This window comes from Dermacentor silvarum, chromosome 4, assembly GCF_013339745.2.
Source record: "Dermacentor silvarum isolate Dsil-2018 chromosome 4, BIME_Dsil_1.4, whole genome shotgun sequence".
Taxonomy (NCBI): domain Eukaryota; kingdom Metazoa; phylum Arthropoda; class Arachnida; order Ixodida; family Ixodidae; genus Dermacentor; species Dermacentor silvarum.
In genome coordinates, this window is record NC_051157.2 from 163087187 (window position 1) to 163104563 (window position 17377).

Consider the following 17377-nt stretch of genomic DNA (forward strand, 5'->3'; position numbering starts at 1 on the left):
AGCACGAGGTCGTGGGATGAAATCCCGGTCACGGCGGCTGCATTTCAATGGAGTCGAAATTCGAAAACAACCGTGTACTTAGATTTAGGTGCACGTTAAACAACCCCATGTGGTTCAAATTATTCCGGAGTCCCCCCCGCTACGGCGTGCCTCATAGTCAGGTCATGGTTTTGGCGCGTAAAATCCCATTATTTTTACTTCCTATTCACGCAGGACAGCTTTACAAGCTCCCAAGGTACACACGCTATAACCATGAGAAAGGCATATAAAATCCCAGGACACCTAAGCACTTTTTATGAGTCGTGAATCTGATCGCATTAGTGTCCAATATAACGCCGCTGAGCGGTCCTTCGAGTTGCGAACTCCTCGCGGGCAAGCGAGTGCATTGAGACGCTTGGCCAACAGCTCCTGGATAGCACAAGGCTAGTGCACTTCGATCCTTGACGCCATGCTACGTTACCTGACTCCGGGAGGCCCCCGACCGGGCCGCAAGGCTCCGGGGGGAGGGTAGGAAAGGTGGGTGGGCGCGTTCTGCTTTTGGCGGCCCCGCCGCCGAGCGCTGTATCTTTAAAGCCATATGCGTCGGGGACAGACTTCGCCCTGCGCTGTGTTTTCGCGGCTTAATTCGCGTTGATGTGAGTGCAGCACGACAGTCGATTCGCTCGCTGCTGCTGCCGCGCTGCCTAACCCCAGCGTTATGACAGTGAACTTCCGTGGTCATCGACTGAGATGTGTTCGTGTTTGCATGTGCGCGCATGACACCATGCTTGTTAATGTACTTATTACGCCTAGGTTTACAAGTTTCTACTGCAGACAAAACTATCATCTTTCCATGAGCGTGATAAAACTAGAAATGAGCTGTCCACTCATTTGCTATAGCAATCGATGCTTGGCCTTTCGGGCAAAACTGCGACGTTTTTATCGATAAGTTTCGTTATAGCGTCTGCCAAGGCGGAGTGTGAAAGCAGGTGAGAGTTTGCGCGGACAAGCAACGCGCGGATAACACAGGCTTCCGAGAGAAAGGTTGACGTGGCGTCGCGGCGATGCCCTCTCCCCTCACGCAACACCTGGTACAGCAGCTGGCGCCCCCTTTCGCCTGCTGTGCTCCATGGAGGCGCGCCCATGACGTCGCAGCCAATGGGAATTTAGACGCCGTTTCCTTGCTACAACTAATTGATGATCTCGTCAATTATTGTTTAGGCAATGTACCTGTGCGCAATGGGATCGGCGCTTGAAACCCACATGTGTTTTCTCTACTGTCAGGTGGAAGTGCGAAGGAAGTTCAAACAATATTTCAAGCACATTGCTTCACGTTTTTGCAAATAAGGTTTAATTTGCATATCGAATGTTCAGAAGCATTGCGCACGCGCTGCAGTAGCTGCTATTTTTACTTCTTGGACCTCGGCCGGATTGGTCCGCATGGATAACGGATGCATGGACTTGGGTCTGGAAAGATACAAAAAGGAAAGCACGCTCGACACAGTACTTTACACACATATACAGGCGGCAACCTCTATGGGATCATTCAGGGCATGCTCTAATTCTTAGTTAAATTTTTAAGAGATAACGTCGGTTGAAGGGTTTCCAAATATTGTAACTTTAATAAATATCACACTCTATGCTTGCTGAGTTGTTATATGTCCGATGTGTTGAAATTTGCTTGTTGTTGTTGAAAATAAACTTTTGCCTTAGCTGGTGCGCAATTTTGAAAAGTATATGAAGAAATATCGCCGTTTTGCCCAAAAGGCAAGTAGTGATACCTAGAGCAAAGTGTGAGAGAATTCTACGAGGTAGTGTACATAATTTATTGAAGGTATATTTTGCACTAAGCATTGCTATAGTAACTAGAAAACTATGGTGCCAGGGGCACACGAAACAGCAAGACGAGATCTTGCCCGACGACCGGGACAACTCGTCACAATGCTGGTTTGATGAGATGAGCGTGCAGCGGGAAGCACGTGGTTATCCGAAAGAGATCAATTTGGGCTGTTGCTCACTTCACCATTATGTTTAAGCCACGTATTCATAACCCAGACAACGTGACCTTCCACGCTTCAACAAAGCGCACATGAAATCTATAGCCTCCTCACCTCCCTCTTGCATGCTAGCATTTGCCCTAGTGGCCGTAGTAGATAACTTATATCAGATGGTGAGCACGCCACGTGTGCCCTCGGCCGCGCTTATACGCGCAGTAATCCACCGACACTTTTATCTAGCCCAGATGTGGGGAAGCGCTATGTCGATCACGTCATCTCCAATATCGGGCGTACGCGAAAGTGGCGGTAATGGTGCGCTTCATGCCATCATCTTTGGAGGAAAGAAAATGACTAGGATTGAACGTCCTTTGGCACTATGAAGCCGACTCACAAAAAAGGTGAGGGCGACGAATGACAAAATTGCGAGATTAATCCATTCGCAATAGTTTAACTCCCGTGGGAGGCACGGTGTCCATTGTCACCTTTAAATATACATCGCACAGAACAAGACGGAGCCACTAACGCTACTATCGGAATGCCCGACAAGTGCCCGGACACATGCCCGGAGCGAAGTGCATCTGCAGATGGCCGAGCACCATTTCTGCAAGGCTGCATACAATCACGTTCAACACGCCGCCTCCGTCAGGGTGTCTCTACCCGTTCCCCCTGCATCAGCCTGCATTGGCCTGCATTGGCCTGCTCTACACTCTTCTCCCTAAGTTAGCTATATACAAGTCTACAGACAGGTTTTCGTTCCCATGCGTGTTCTAGTTCTAACGCAGTAAAATATTGGTAATGAAAACGTGATGGTCAAGCGGTAATTTCTAGCCATCCAACGCGGAGAGCAGCAGAGAGAGTAAATGGTAGAGAGCGTGTCAAAGTACAATCGTGACGAGAGCATACTAAAACAACCACGGACTACGACATTCCTTGAGAAATCTGACAACCATCGAAGGCTTAATTTCCAATAGCAAACGCGCATACCGGGTGTTTTAGCCAACACTTCCAACAATTTTTAAAGCTTGCCTGTGGCAGATAGCACAATTTTAGTTCATGAGTTTGCCTGATAGAAGAGGAGATTACTTGCGCAAAAAATTGAAGTGCATACTCGACTAATAAAAATAGATTTACCAATTAAGTTTTTAACTAATTACCTTATGTCCCATATTACAATTTACAAATTGTAGCTGTGGAGTTTGCAAGGTGGATCCATTTCGAACGAATTCTCAGGATGACACCAGTTTCTAGATATTCGTTCCCGAACTTTGCGGAGAAATATATTGGCGTTCCAGTTACTTTCGTGCTTCGTTGCATAAAGCGACGTCTTGTTAAGAAACTGGAACGCCAATGTATTTGCCTAAAAAATTTGGGAATTAATATCTCGAAACTGGCATAATCCTCAGAATTCGTTCCAAGTGGATACGCCTTGGAACTCCACGGCTACAATTTGTAAATTGCCATATGGGCCATAAGGTAATTAGTTAAAACTTAATTAGTGCATTTTGGTTAATTAGTCCATTGTGCATCTCAATTTTGCATCCAAAGGCGAACTCGCCTTGCGTGCCTCTTCGAGAAGGCCAACTCTGAACTAGAATTGTGCTATCTGCCACAGGCAAAGTTTAAGAATGGTTGAAAGTGTGCGTTGAAACACCCGGTATTTGTGCGAGGTAGGCATACCGATGCTAGCTGCCAGATGTCATGCTCACTCCTCCTTTTTATTGCAATAGTAATACCATGGGCACTCCAAGCGCATTTGTGTGGTCGCCGTGGCTGTGGTCGTGGACGTCTATGCAAGGTTCCGGATGAAGTCCAAACACGGTAACATCTTCGCCGCGTGCCATACGCTGTATGTGCGAGTGAAAGCTTGCGAGGATGAGCCGACTACCGCGGCTCAATCTCGCGCGCGCGAAGGAGAAAGGCGGGTTGAGACGCGCTTCTTCTCTCGAGCGCAAGGCACAGGGGTGAGGCGAAAAAGGGGGTGGGGGTTCTACTCCGGCGGCGGCTGTTTACGCCGCGGCGACGCGAGTGCCGTATCTTGAGAGCAACCTGCGACGTGGAAAAAGTGCGCGCCCGCGTGTGCTTCATCTTTAAAGCGATCTGTGATGTGGACAAAGTGCAATTAGTGCCGGTGGCTTCGCAAGCGCTGGGCTTTGGCCGTTAAGTTCGGCTTGAAGCGAGCGATGGCACGAAGGTGCCATCGCTCGCTTACTTACTTACTTCGCTGATGCTGCCGCGCCTCCTCCCTCCAGCGTTTTCACAGCAAGTTTCCACTATCACCGAGCGAGATGTGTTTATGGTTACCTGCGCACGCATTAGCCCGTGCTTGTTATTTTAGTTAATAAGCGAATGTTTACCAGTTCATACGGCCGATAAAACTACTATCCTTAGTTCGTAAAGCTGTCCACTAATTGGCTATCACAATCGATGCTTCACCTTTCGAGCGAAACTGCGACACTTTTTTCCCTACCATCATACCATCATTCTTCTCTTCTCACCCTCGCATGCTCACCCTCACAATCCTACCAGATCACGTGACCACCTACATCATGAGAGCAGTAGCGGCACGTCGACCGCTACCTCTTCTTGAACTTTATTAGAGATAGCGTGGCAGTGGCGATGGCCGCAAGAAATGCGCCTGGAGTGTCTACAATCGCCGTAAAACCAGCGCATACAACACAAGACGCAGCAAAAGGAAATAATTGGCCGCATATCTGCTAGCTTCGCTGCAAATAACGTAAAAAGCCAATAGTCTTCTGCCGCCTCTGATACGTATCACCCTCTGTTCTCCCCCTCCCACCTCCCATGCTCTTGCCCTCCCCTCTCACTCCTCCCATGATGAATGTAACGGAGGTTCTGCTGAATTCAATGCAACTTTCCCGTGTTCGCCCTGCTCTCTCGCCATTTGTTGGGACCTTTCATTACTGTTGGCTTAAAGCCGCCTACACAGCCGCGGCTTCAGTCAGCTTGTTTTTAACGCGCAGCGTCTCTTCGACACCATTTCTAATGGATTGATTTTTCATTTGCTAACGTAAAAACGAGTCCAACGTGTATTCTTAATTAAATGAACGCTGCGGATAATGGTTATGTACATATATGTAACGAACAACACAAGGACGGTACCGTGCAGCAGTGGTAAAGGAGGAAGAGGAAAATTAAATGCAGTGTTCGGGCGACCATGTTGTTCTACGTCCGCAACCTCCTGCTCACGTCACACTAGTCGACAGGATAAAGACCTTGCAGCCACTGCATCGCGCTCACATCATAATGCAAGTATTAAACACCACGCCGTGAACCCGAAGCGCAGAGATCTACCACCGACACCGACCAGCATCATGACCAGACCATCGGGAGCCTTGGACGTCCCCAAGTACTCTGGATCAGCGGACGATGGGCCCGCGGAAGACTTGTTCCGCTTCTACGAGGTCCACGCAACCAATGCATCATGGTCGGAACGGGAGATGGTCGCCAGCTTCGATGAATACCTGACCGGTGAGACATTTCGCTTCTACCTGACCCACATATTTGAATATAAAGAATCATGGAAAGAAATCAAAGAAGAGATGATCAGTCGATTTAAAGTATACGCTGCAGCCTCCCTCATTATCCAACAGCTGGAGAAATCGCAACTGGGTCGCCGTAGTCACCCGCATTCTCCACGTAGCTATCATCATCAATGCCAACCAAAGCCACGCATGACTCGATCATCGACAATTTCCTCAAGTAGTGGTCCTCCCGAAAAGACGAAAGAAAATCGCAAGCCTACCATGGTTTCACCACTCACAAGGGACATAGTAAAGCCTCCGTTCGCTGAGCGATATCCAAGTCGCTTCGTTTCAAGACCAAACCTTCCACCAGGTTTTAGTGCCGTGCTGGAGTCGCGAATATGTGCGTCATCATCATGCTATCGTACTCCTGCCATCGCGAATCCATCAGATGCGTTCACTGCGTCTTATACGTGCGACCCGCCGCCTTGTTTCCAGTCACGCCATTCCTCTATGGCGCTCATTCCACAGCCCGTGCTTCACAGAATTGCTTCGTTCGCGCATGGCACGTTGAATTTTCCAGAGTCGGACCTATCACTGGAAGCGCGTGGTGAAGTCACGTCTACAGCAACACCATCCAATGAAAGAGCATCCTGCAGGATTTCAAGCTGCATTAATTCAGACTACGTTACTGTTCACACCACTCAAGCAAAGAGCACTGCTTTTACTTCCAGCTGTGACATGAAGCAGACTGCCTTCCCGCCAAGAGTACAGAAGGAAACCAACTCGTGCGTGTCCTCTTTTCACGAAGAAGACAATTTGGAGCCACCTAAATCTAGAGATCAAGCTGCTTCGCGTCTCTCAAGCTTTCTTCTACATACTACACCTCAACAAGCCACTGCCACTTCAGAAGCTTCGCACGCGCCAAGCAGCATCGCACGCTGTCAAATTACAGAAGTGTCCATTCTGAATGAAGTCCCAGCAGCTTCAGAAGAGTCTACTGAGAATCCTGACAAACTGCCCTCGCCACCAGCCACGTCTCACAAAAAGGAGCAGTGCACCAGCTACCATTTGATACCCACTTCAATTTGCGAAAAAAATCAAAGGCATACTTCGATAGAAGCGCTACCTCAACAAATGGCACAACAACATCATCATAACCAACTTCAAGAACAACAGCAGCTCCCTCATAAACATCACAAAGATCAACATCAACTGCATCAACAACGTCAGCGACCCCGACGACGGCTTCGACATAATCTACAAAGAAGAGCATCAGTGAAAACCCAGATGCAACAAGAAAGGCATCAACGCCCAAGCCTACTCAATCCAAGGCCAACTCAACGAATACGGTGTTTTGCAAGCAAGGAACGTCGCCGAACGCACCTTCAGCACCACCTATCAGGACTGTTCGCACCCCAAGGATTCCGGAGACAACGGTGTGCGCCACGACGAAAACGACACGGGCACTTCCTCGCATACCGCATGAACGAAGACTTCGTTCGCTTCGACTACTCAGACCATCGAAGGTTCGAGCAAGAGACACCGCGTGTCTTAAAGTCGCGACGAGTCAGCCGACACCCACTGCATCCTAGTTCCCACTGCTGCAATGTGTCAAAACCTTCCTTCATCGGGGCATACATATGTCGTCCGGAGTGCAACAGCCAGCCTCGGCCACCTGAGATCTTTTGGTTGTCACCGGACTGCCATACTGACATCGTTCATGTGAAATTGAGACGATATTATCCGCCCCTGTACTTACGACTCTCTCGGGGGGAGGGGGAAATGTGTAACGAACAACACAAGGACGGTACCGTGCATTAGTGGTAAAGGAGGAAGAGGAAGATTAAATGCAGTGTTCGGGCGCCCATGTTGTTCTACGTCCGCAACCTCCTGCTCACGTCACATATATTTTGCCTAAAATTGACCGGAGGTTTCCTTTGCGCTGTATAATGTTGGCGTGCATAACCCCGTAGCCGCCGGTGCTAGTAGCTTGTTTGGTTTTGGGTGGGCGGTTGAATAGGTTTTGGCCGGGTGGTTGAATCGAGTACTGTCGATTCGAGACCGACCGACCGACCGACAGACAGAGACAGAACCGAATCAGACAACAGACAGACAGACAGACAGACAGACAGAACAGACAGACAGACAGACAGACATACAGACATACAGACAGACAGACAGACAGACAGACGACAGACAGACAGACGACAGACAGACAGACAGACAGACTAGACAGACAGACAGACTACAGACAGACAGACAGACAGACAGACAGACAGACAGACAGGACAGACAGACAGACAGACAGACAGACAGACAGACAGACAGACAGACAGACAGACAGACAGACAGACAGACAGACAGACAGACAGACAGACAGACAGACAGACAGACAGACAGACAGACAGACAGACAGACAGACATACAGACATACAGACAGACAGACGACATACAGACAGACAGACAGACAGACGACCACAGACAGAGACAGACAGACCAGACAGACGACAGACAGACAGACAGACAGACAGACAGACAGACAGACAGACAGACAGACAGACAGACAGACAGACAGACAGACAGACAGACAGACAGACAGACAGACAGACGACAGACAGACAGACAGACAGACAGACAGACAGACAGACAGACAGACAGACAGACAGACAGACAGACAGACAGACAGACATAGTTTTTCCGCGTTTAGGTAGCCTGCGAAAGACTCTCCTCTTTAAAAGCATGAGGTAGCTACCACCCTGAGTGTTCCTATGCGTACGTCTTCTGCTGTTCGTATTGTTTTTTACTATGTACAGCGTTTACGATCTTGCCCTGTTGTTACTGCTACTGAATAAATTGGACGTCATCTCCGTCTGTCAGCGCTTCGACTCCCTGCAATCAATCCGCTTGCAACCGGACTGGACTTTTGTGCATGTTGTGAGTTCTCAGCGATCAGTTCGCGTTGAAGCGATACACAACATGAAGGTCACTTCGCTCGCTGCTGCTGCCGCGTTTCCTCGCGCCAGCGTTTTGTCAACGAGTGCCCATTGTCATCGAGTGTGATGTGTTCATGTTTGGTGTGCGCGGTGACACCACGCTTGTTAATTGAGGTGCCAAGCGAATGTTTACAAGTTGATACGGCCGATTAAATTACTATCCTTACTTCGTATGGCTCTCTGCTAATTTGCTATCGCAATCGATGCTTGGCCTTTCGGGCGAAGGTGTGAGTTTTTCATCAGGATGTGGACAGCTCCAAATAGTGGTCTCGCCGTACTTGCCTAATAGCGCTCCAGTACAATTCTAAGCTGGACAATTCAGTCAGGATTCATCTAGAGGCAACCGAATAAAGACATTCACTAAGCAAGGGTATATAGGGAGCCTACATGCAAGGGCAGAAAGGATGCAGCGCCCTCAGGCTGGATGACGCATTTAAGAACACTGCAACCACCAGTGGTTATACAAAAATCAGTTAACAACGCAAAAGAATATTTCCATAGAATCTCCTCAGGGAGTTATCTGAATGGTGCGCAAGCATTTCGTAGTAATGACGTCGTGTTGAGTGCTCACACTCAACAATGCTGGTAATCATAGCAGTGCTAATTGGTTGCGGTCGTCTTGGCGCCATTACGAAAAAGCTACAGCACTGGGGCGACACGTACTGCGCAAGGCGGCGCAATGTCTGGTGGCGGCACCAGGCAATCTGATGACGTTCCGATCCGAAGCCACAGCTGCTCCACAGTTCTGGCTTACTAAAGGTGTGCCTAGTGTGTGCCTGATTGCACACATCACGTGGTAAGAGAGATGCGCTCATGCCACTGCTGGAGCGTTCGTTGTCCTCTTCTTCAACAGCTGGCTCTCTCTTGCATGCGATCGTCTTATGCGGAGGACGCATGGACTCTCGGACAGTTTTCTTGTTGGGTAACCATAAAAATGCGTACGCATTTAAAAGGAATGAGCATGGTCAGAGTCGACATCTCGCATAGGAATAGCACAAAGAAAGGCGGCTGTTTCTTGCGTTAATTGCGCTTTCCTTTAAATATGCTCTCCAAGCCATTGTTGTTCAGTAAGATTCCTCCCCACTGTTCCGGTGCGGTGTGACCAATTTGACCACGCAAGCATTCTTGCCCATCTCTCTGCAGGCTAGCTACTAATCGATAATTCCAGTTCCACTGTCAGGCACTTCAGCATTACCTTAATTTTCTGCATTTTATTTCTAACTTCTATTATGAAACAGTGAATTTATGTTCACAATAAAATTTTTATGTCGGCTCTACCTTTGGTATATGCGACAGTATCATCTGCAAACCGCCGGTTGATGAAATGTTCCACGTTGATCAATAATTTAATCCTTAAAATTGTGAGAGTTTGAATACTTCTATTGAAGCAGTCCATAGCGTTGGAGCCATTGTGGTTTCTCACCTGCCACCAACGTGATTTGCTACTTTTCTTTCTTTATTGGGGAACAAATGTCATAGCTCCTGAATCATTGCATATTTCACAGCTGTGCACCTCAGTCCTCTTTGAGCCCTTGAGATAGTCTACGTATGCGGTGCCACAAGGCAGCATACGTGGATTTATCGGCGAGTTCTGGCACCTACTTTCACGTACTACGTCACGTGTGCGGGGCGGGCTAATATTCCTGAGCTACATCTAGTCATCGTCTTTATCGGAAGCAGCAGCAGCTTATCTTTGGGTTTACTGCATTACAAACACCTCTCCGAGCGAACCGAAATTACCCATTGTGTCACTAGCTGAGTTCAAGGTATGCCTGCAGCAAATTTTACCACTCCACCTAATTGTCTGGCGCCTTACGTTGTGCTTACCGTCTCTTGGCAACCACCCTCTAGTTCTGATAGACCACCGGTGAAGTGAGCTATGGTTACGTGGCCGCCCAGCCCCATTTTTTCATCTGAATGACAAGCAGAATATCAGCTACCCCCATTTGTCACACCAGTGTTTTCCTAACGTATAAAGTTACGCCTAACAACTCTTATTGCGTGGTCCCTAATTTATGCTAGTAAGAAAACGTCCAATAAAATCAGGGAAACACTTGACTGCAATCAACCAAGGCAACCAGCTGGCTTCAGGAAGGGATATTCTACAATGAATGACATTGAAAAATCTGCGCAGTATAATCACCCTCTCTATATGGCTTTCACAGATTACGAAAATACGTTTGATTCAGTAGATTTACCAACAGTCATTGACAAATTGCGTAACCAAGGAGTACAGGAGGCATGTGTGAATATCTTTGGAGACATCTACAAAGATTCAATGGCTATCTTGATTCCCCAGAAGGAAAGTAGAAAATTACCCATCAAGAGAAGGCCCAGGCAAGGAGACCGAAGATATGTTACTCACTGCATGCTTAAGAGAAGCATTCAAGCTATTAGATTGTGAAGGCTTAGGAGCAAGGAACAACGGCGAATTTCTCAACAACCTTCGGCTTGCAGATGACATTGTCCTATTCAGTAGGAGTAGGCATGAATTCCAACAAATGATTGGGGACCTTAATCTAGAAAGCGTAATAGAAAAGTTGAAGATTTGTATGCAGAAGACAAAGATAACGTTCAGTAACCTGGCAAGGAAAAAAGAATTCATGATCACCAGTCAGCCACTAAAGTATGTGCAGAAGCATGTTTGTCTAGGTCAATCATTCAAAGGCGACCCTGATCATGAGAAGGAAATTTACAGAACAAAAAAATGGGTTAGAGTGCGCAGGGCAGGCATTGCCAAATCCTGACTGGTAGCTTACCACTGTAGTTGAAAAGAAAAATATGCTACAATCATTGTATTCCACCGGTGCTAACTTATGGGGCGGAAACTTGGAGGTTAACAAAGAAGCTCGAGAACAAATTAGGGACAACGCAAAGAGCGATGGAGCGAAAAATGTCAGGCGTAACATTACGAGACCGGAAGAGAGCGGTGTGGACCTGAGAGAAAACGGTGATAGCCGATATTCTAGTGAACATTAAGAGACAAAAATGGAGATGGGCAGACCATGTAATGCGTAGGGCAAATAACCTGTGGATCATTAGAGTTACAGAATGGGTGCCAAGGGAAGGAAAGCGCAGTCGAGGATGGCAAAAAATTAAGTGGGTTGTTGAAATAAGAAAATATGCAGGCACAAGTTTGGATCAGCTAGCGCAATACAAGCGTAATTAGAGGTCGCTGGGAGAGGCCTTCGTCCTGCAGTGGGCATAAAAATAGGCTGAATAGAGGTAACTAGCTGTTTTTATTTAAATAAACAAAGGAGACAAAGAAAAGTTCATAGACTCACTCCCATGCCCATCTCTTATGACGATTTAGCCAGGCTGCCTTTTTACACAATTAGGCACGTGTCTGAAATACACCTTGACCTTTTCTAAACCTTATACTTTTCTTACCCTTATAGAGCTGCACTTTATAGCATTAAGTTAAGGTTGGTTTGTGAATTCGGGCTCCCGTAGGTACCCGTAGAACTCAATGCTCGTTGAATTATCATATTTAGGATAGAGGTACGATATCTAGCCGGCCATAATTTCGTTATGCGGCCGTTTGCCTTCCAGCTCAGTTTTATTCTGCTGAAAATATCATTAGCATGTTCAGAGTTCCATTTGTGCAATTTACCTAGGTAAACGCATGGGTTTTAGACCCTGCTAGCCAATAATACTTTTTGTTTTCTGGCCAGTCTATTGATTATTTTCTTTGCTTACTGCATATTATTCCTCAACCCTACTTCTACACTTTCTTGGTTAAGGTCCTCAATCATTTGTTGAATCTCATTCCCAGTGTTGCTGAACAGGGCCAGCCACTGTAGATGGCAGAGATATTCGCCGTTGATCCTCACTCCTGCTCCTTCCTTGTCCATAGCTTGACTTGTACTCCTAAGCCTGCATTGCGGATATCGCGAATCCTCGCCTGACACTTTCTTGATCGTTACTTTTAAGCTTTCATGTGGAGAATTAAAGTAGCTGTGGAGTCTTCATGGATATTTGGGCAGTAATTGAGGCGAGCTTACTGTAATATATCATTACGCAATGCCTCAATGATTGCTTGTATCTCTACTGAATCAAATGCATTTTAATAATTTGTGAAAGCCTTATAGATAGGTCGGTTGTAATGAGATTTCTCAATTACTTGAATGATGACTTGGGTGTGATCCATTGCGCAATACGCCTTCCAGAAGCCTGCCTGTTCTCTTGGTTGCGTGAATGGTAGTGTTATGCTGATTATATCTCCAAAGTACGGCCCGCGGAGGCCGACCGACTGGTCCGCGACTGATGGTGATCCCTCCAATGAGCGCAGGTCAACAGGTGCGCCGTTTTTTCCTGCCAAGCCACCACTGCACCTCTGACCGAGATCGCGGTTTTTAACAAAACACTTCCTCTACTGCGCATCGTTCGGAACACGTGTTTCACTGCAGTTACCAGATTGCGCCACGACGTGAGCTTCTCTGAGGCAGCGCGCCAATCAGGAGCCTCACGCGACGCTCCGATTGGCCTGTCCCAGCCACTATGTCACAAAACGCGCCAAAACTTTCTCTACCCCTGGACCCAGAGAGAGTCCGCCAGCTTTTCGCCCGCAAAACTACATAAGCATAGTATAAAGCTCATTCCTTAAGTCCACGGCATGCAGTGAGCTTCATTCCACAGCATACTTCGTAGGGTAACTGGAGAGGAAATCTTTAAATCATTAGAAATAGGGTGTCCCCGTACAGCTTGTAGGAAAGCGAACTAAGATTACTTACAATTGAAGGCAAAAAGGCTTGTCCTAAGTTAGAAAGAACTAGCACTTCTTGCACTGCATGGTCCACCAGCATTTCCTCGGTGTGATACGTGGACATGTCCTTTGTTCAGAATCCGATTGTTTTAGTAGGTAATGTTATGAGGTCACGTCGGCTCAATAAGCACCAATTCAGCGAACTTCTGAAGCAGACGGGAATTTCGGGAACAGGGCCCGAATTCACAAAAAAAATGTTTCGTAAGAAAGAATTTGAGCGAATCCGGATGCCAGACATATCGTTAACGAAGGCTACCAGCGAATGGCAAAGCGACGCTTGTGAAAGAACAGCTTTATGAAGCTGGCCCCTCGTGTGTCACATGAAAGTTCCATGGCTGAGCTGGGAAAAATTTTGTCTCGTCTCTTCAACCTTAAAAAGGAGTTTTTTGAGCAGATTCTCCGGCCCGAGCCGCTGCCGTCTAGTTACCAGCGGCTCTGGAAATTCTCCTTTTGCGTGGGTTAACCGGTCCACATGAATAAGCTGTATGTGACGCTCCCACGAGAGTCACAACTCATTATTGACCTTTACATGAACGTAAAGGCCTTCAGGGGAAAATTACAGTTTTCTCAGAAGCAGGTGAAAAATAGAAAGGGGGAGCGTATCCACTGCTGCATGCTCATCAATTTGGGCGGAGGCTAATGCAGCATTTCCTTTTCCCATTTGTAAAAGAAATTCTCGTAGATCGGCACGCACAATTTTGTGACATATTCTCTGGCCTTGATGCCAGTAAAGAGGAACTACAGATATTCCAAAACCTGTTTAGCTGTGATGTGGAAAGACTGCCAGGTTCCGTTTATTTAAAAGTAACTGAACAACAGTCTAATGACATCTTTCTGAAGAATTTCTAGAAATTTCTAGGCTCCAACAGTTCGCATACTTAAAACTATTTTTCCGCGGATATATATCAATTTTCGACACCACCTACTTTGTGAGTGAACTTCATCCAGAATGAGAAATGGGAAGTCGTAATACAGTGCTACCTATTCTGACAACCACCTGAATTCTCTGCTTATTATTGGCTCATCAAACTTATCGCCACATTTCACTGAAGTCATAATGCAAAGTGTCAGGTCCACACTCACATTAGCCCCTGTCCTAGATCTTCACAACTTGACGCATTACAGATGCATTCAAATGTAATAAATTCTTCTTTGTGCCCAGTGCGGCATTTTGTTTTTATCACAAGCTTGTCATTTGTATGGTAATATTGAAAACACGTAAATAAGCTAATGTTAGTATGTCCTTCACTGTTGAATTTTCTTGGTGACCGTTCTACTTACCCTTTGTTTATTGGAGCCATTACCACTTTCCTTATCAGCTTCAGCTGTTTATTTTTTTTTGCAATTTGCATTCGTTCCAATTAGTACCATTCTGATAGTACAGTGTCTTATACATTGCACTCTGTAGTCAGCGGCCACCACCTTTCTTGGTCGAAAATTTTAAGCCTTTGTTAACTTATTTGTTACCCGCCGCGGTAGCTCAGTCAGCTAAGGCGTTGCGCTGCTGAGCACGAGATCGCGGGATCGAATCCCGGCCGCGGCGGCTGCATTTCGATGGAGGCGAAATGCAAAAACGCCCGTGTGCTTGCGTTGTAGTGCACGTTAAAGAACCCCAGGTGGTCAAAATTAATCCGGAGCCCTCCACTACGGCGTGCCTCATAATCAGAACTGGTTTTGGCACGTAAAACCCCAGAAAGGAGAACTTATTTGTTAAATGGTAACTGTTAAATGTTAACTTTTTTCTCTGAACTCATGCAAAGTGTGCTTCGTGTACAGACCACGCAGAGCGGAAAAACATGGATGAACAATGGACACGTAAGAAGCACGGTGCAATTTTTTTCCGTGTTTTCTCGTGCTACCCTAACTAAATAACGAACGAACTTGCCCAAACCAAAGTTCTATGTTCTTCGTGAATTATTTCAGTGAAGTGGCATGGTATCATTGCCGTGTATGCTATTTCGATTGATCTCTACTTCTCTATATGCATTGTGAGGTTCTTACGAGCTCTCGAAGGCCTTTATGCTCAGCGTGTTCGGTATCACAGCTATAGAATGTGGTTATAAAATAAATAGGGAGTTCAGACGTAAATAACTTGTAACAACCTGCTAAATATTGTTTTTTTACCTCTGTTCGAGTACCATCGATGAAAGGCCTACAATTTATTGCTTGAGATTTGGTCGATGAGCTGTCAAATAACTTATTAATGGCTCAGTCGTGGTTAATGTTTAAACCAGGTTTCCACGTTCAACCAAGCGAGAAAGATATGTAACTTAGCGTGCCATCGAAAAATACTTGTGCGCACCTGGAGATACCTCTTTACACAGCTCCTATTTTTAAAGTGCAAATACGGCCATTATTGGTTTCATAAAGTGCATACGTGAATACGATCACTGAGAATAAAAATAAAAATAGGGATGCTTTTCAAGCGAGCAATCGCTTAGCATTTCTCAGTTTAATTTTTATAAATAGGTGTGTATTTCAACTTACACGAGTTTTCCTTTCTGGGAACTCTTAGAACGTTATCATTGTGAAGGATAAGATAGCGCAATAGTGAGGAGAGCGAGAATGACGAAAGAGCGCGAGTGCTCTTTCTCTGTACTGCGTATTGCGTTATTTTATGATTGACAACGCGACATCAACTGCTCTCTGTGTCTACAATATTCAAACGCAAACAGATATCAAATAGGTCAGCACGAATTTGTTGGTATGCTGGAATTGCACTAACGACACATAAGTAAAACAAAGAAGCCTTTGTAAAGAATGGTGGCATTTCTAAGACAACTTTAACGTCCTGTGGTGAGCTGCTTGCAGGAAACAAAATGACTGAACGAGGACAAAATTGCATGCAACATGGAAAAGTGCAAAAACTTCCTTTCCGCTACGAATATTTAGATATTTAGTATTTCAGATCAGTATATACTGGGTGACGTACTGGCAAAAGTGCAATGGTAATCCTAAAATAATTAATTCGATACTTCTCAGGACATTATGCCAGGAGGTTAAACCAGAAGTAAGACATTCAATATTTGGAATAAAGGTTTTTGGCAACGCCTAGTACTGTTACCTATGTTTACAAATATTTTTTTCACTAATAGTTACTTATATATATATTACCCGGCCCTCGATATCACTACTGGTCCCCAATGCGACCCTCCAGCCAAAAAGTTATGAGAGCCATGTTTTAGACCAAACTGAAAGCAAGCTAATAGGCCTATCGCTTTGGAGTTCTTTAACGTGTCCCTTCTTATGGGTTAGTATAATCTTGGCTTTCTTCCAACACTCTGGCTAACATTTATCACGATGGATTGCGTAAAAAGGGCCACAAGATCTTAATGTAAAATATTCCCATCATCTTTATTTAAATATACTGTTATTCCATCGTCTCCTGCCGCTTTTCTCCAGGAAATGTCGTGCAACGCCTTTGAAACCTCATCGCTACTTGCATAGAGAGTGCCTCCCCCTAAGCGCAGCAACAATGACGCGCTGGGCATCACGACATTCAATAACCACAATCTTGTGGTGGTAACATGTTGTAGCAACAGGCGGCTTTAGCCTGACGATCGAGGCTGGAAATCGCTCCAGCTTAACATCTGTTATAACGTTACCGCGGTACGCTACCTAACTCCCATCAAACCAGTCTCTTACCACTAAAAAATGAAGAATTCCAACTTCTTTGCGGGCTATAACTAAATGCCATGGTGTAGATATTTTCACCGCACTAGGTTCTTTAAGGTGGTCAATACAGACCGATTTAGGAAAAACACCGCATATCCACGAAGTGAATGATGGTGAGTGGGCGAAGCACCGGGGGATCATTCGGGCAAAACGCCGGAAGCGTTCTCCGGATGTTGGAAACCGGCTTCCGGAACCGGAAGTGGATCTGGAAGCCGGAGCTTGGCGTACATACACTATACATATATATATATATATATATATATATATATATATATATATATATATTGTGAGCATTATATTACCCCTTCATCTTCTTCATCTGTATATACTCATCATCGTGGTCAGCGCCATTCGCTTCAGCGCGCGACCTGCATAATAAACCGTCGAGGTTGAACAGCTGCCTCGCAAGTGGTGGAGAGTGCTCTCGATCCCTTGGTCCTCTACGCCTTCGAGTTTCCCTGGAGCTTCATTCCGGTCGCCGCT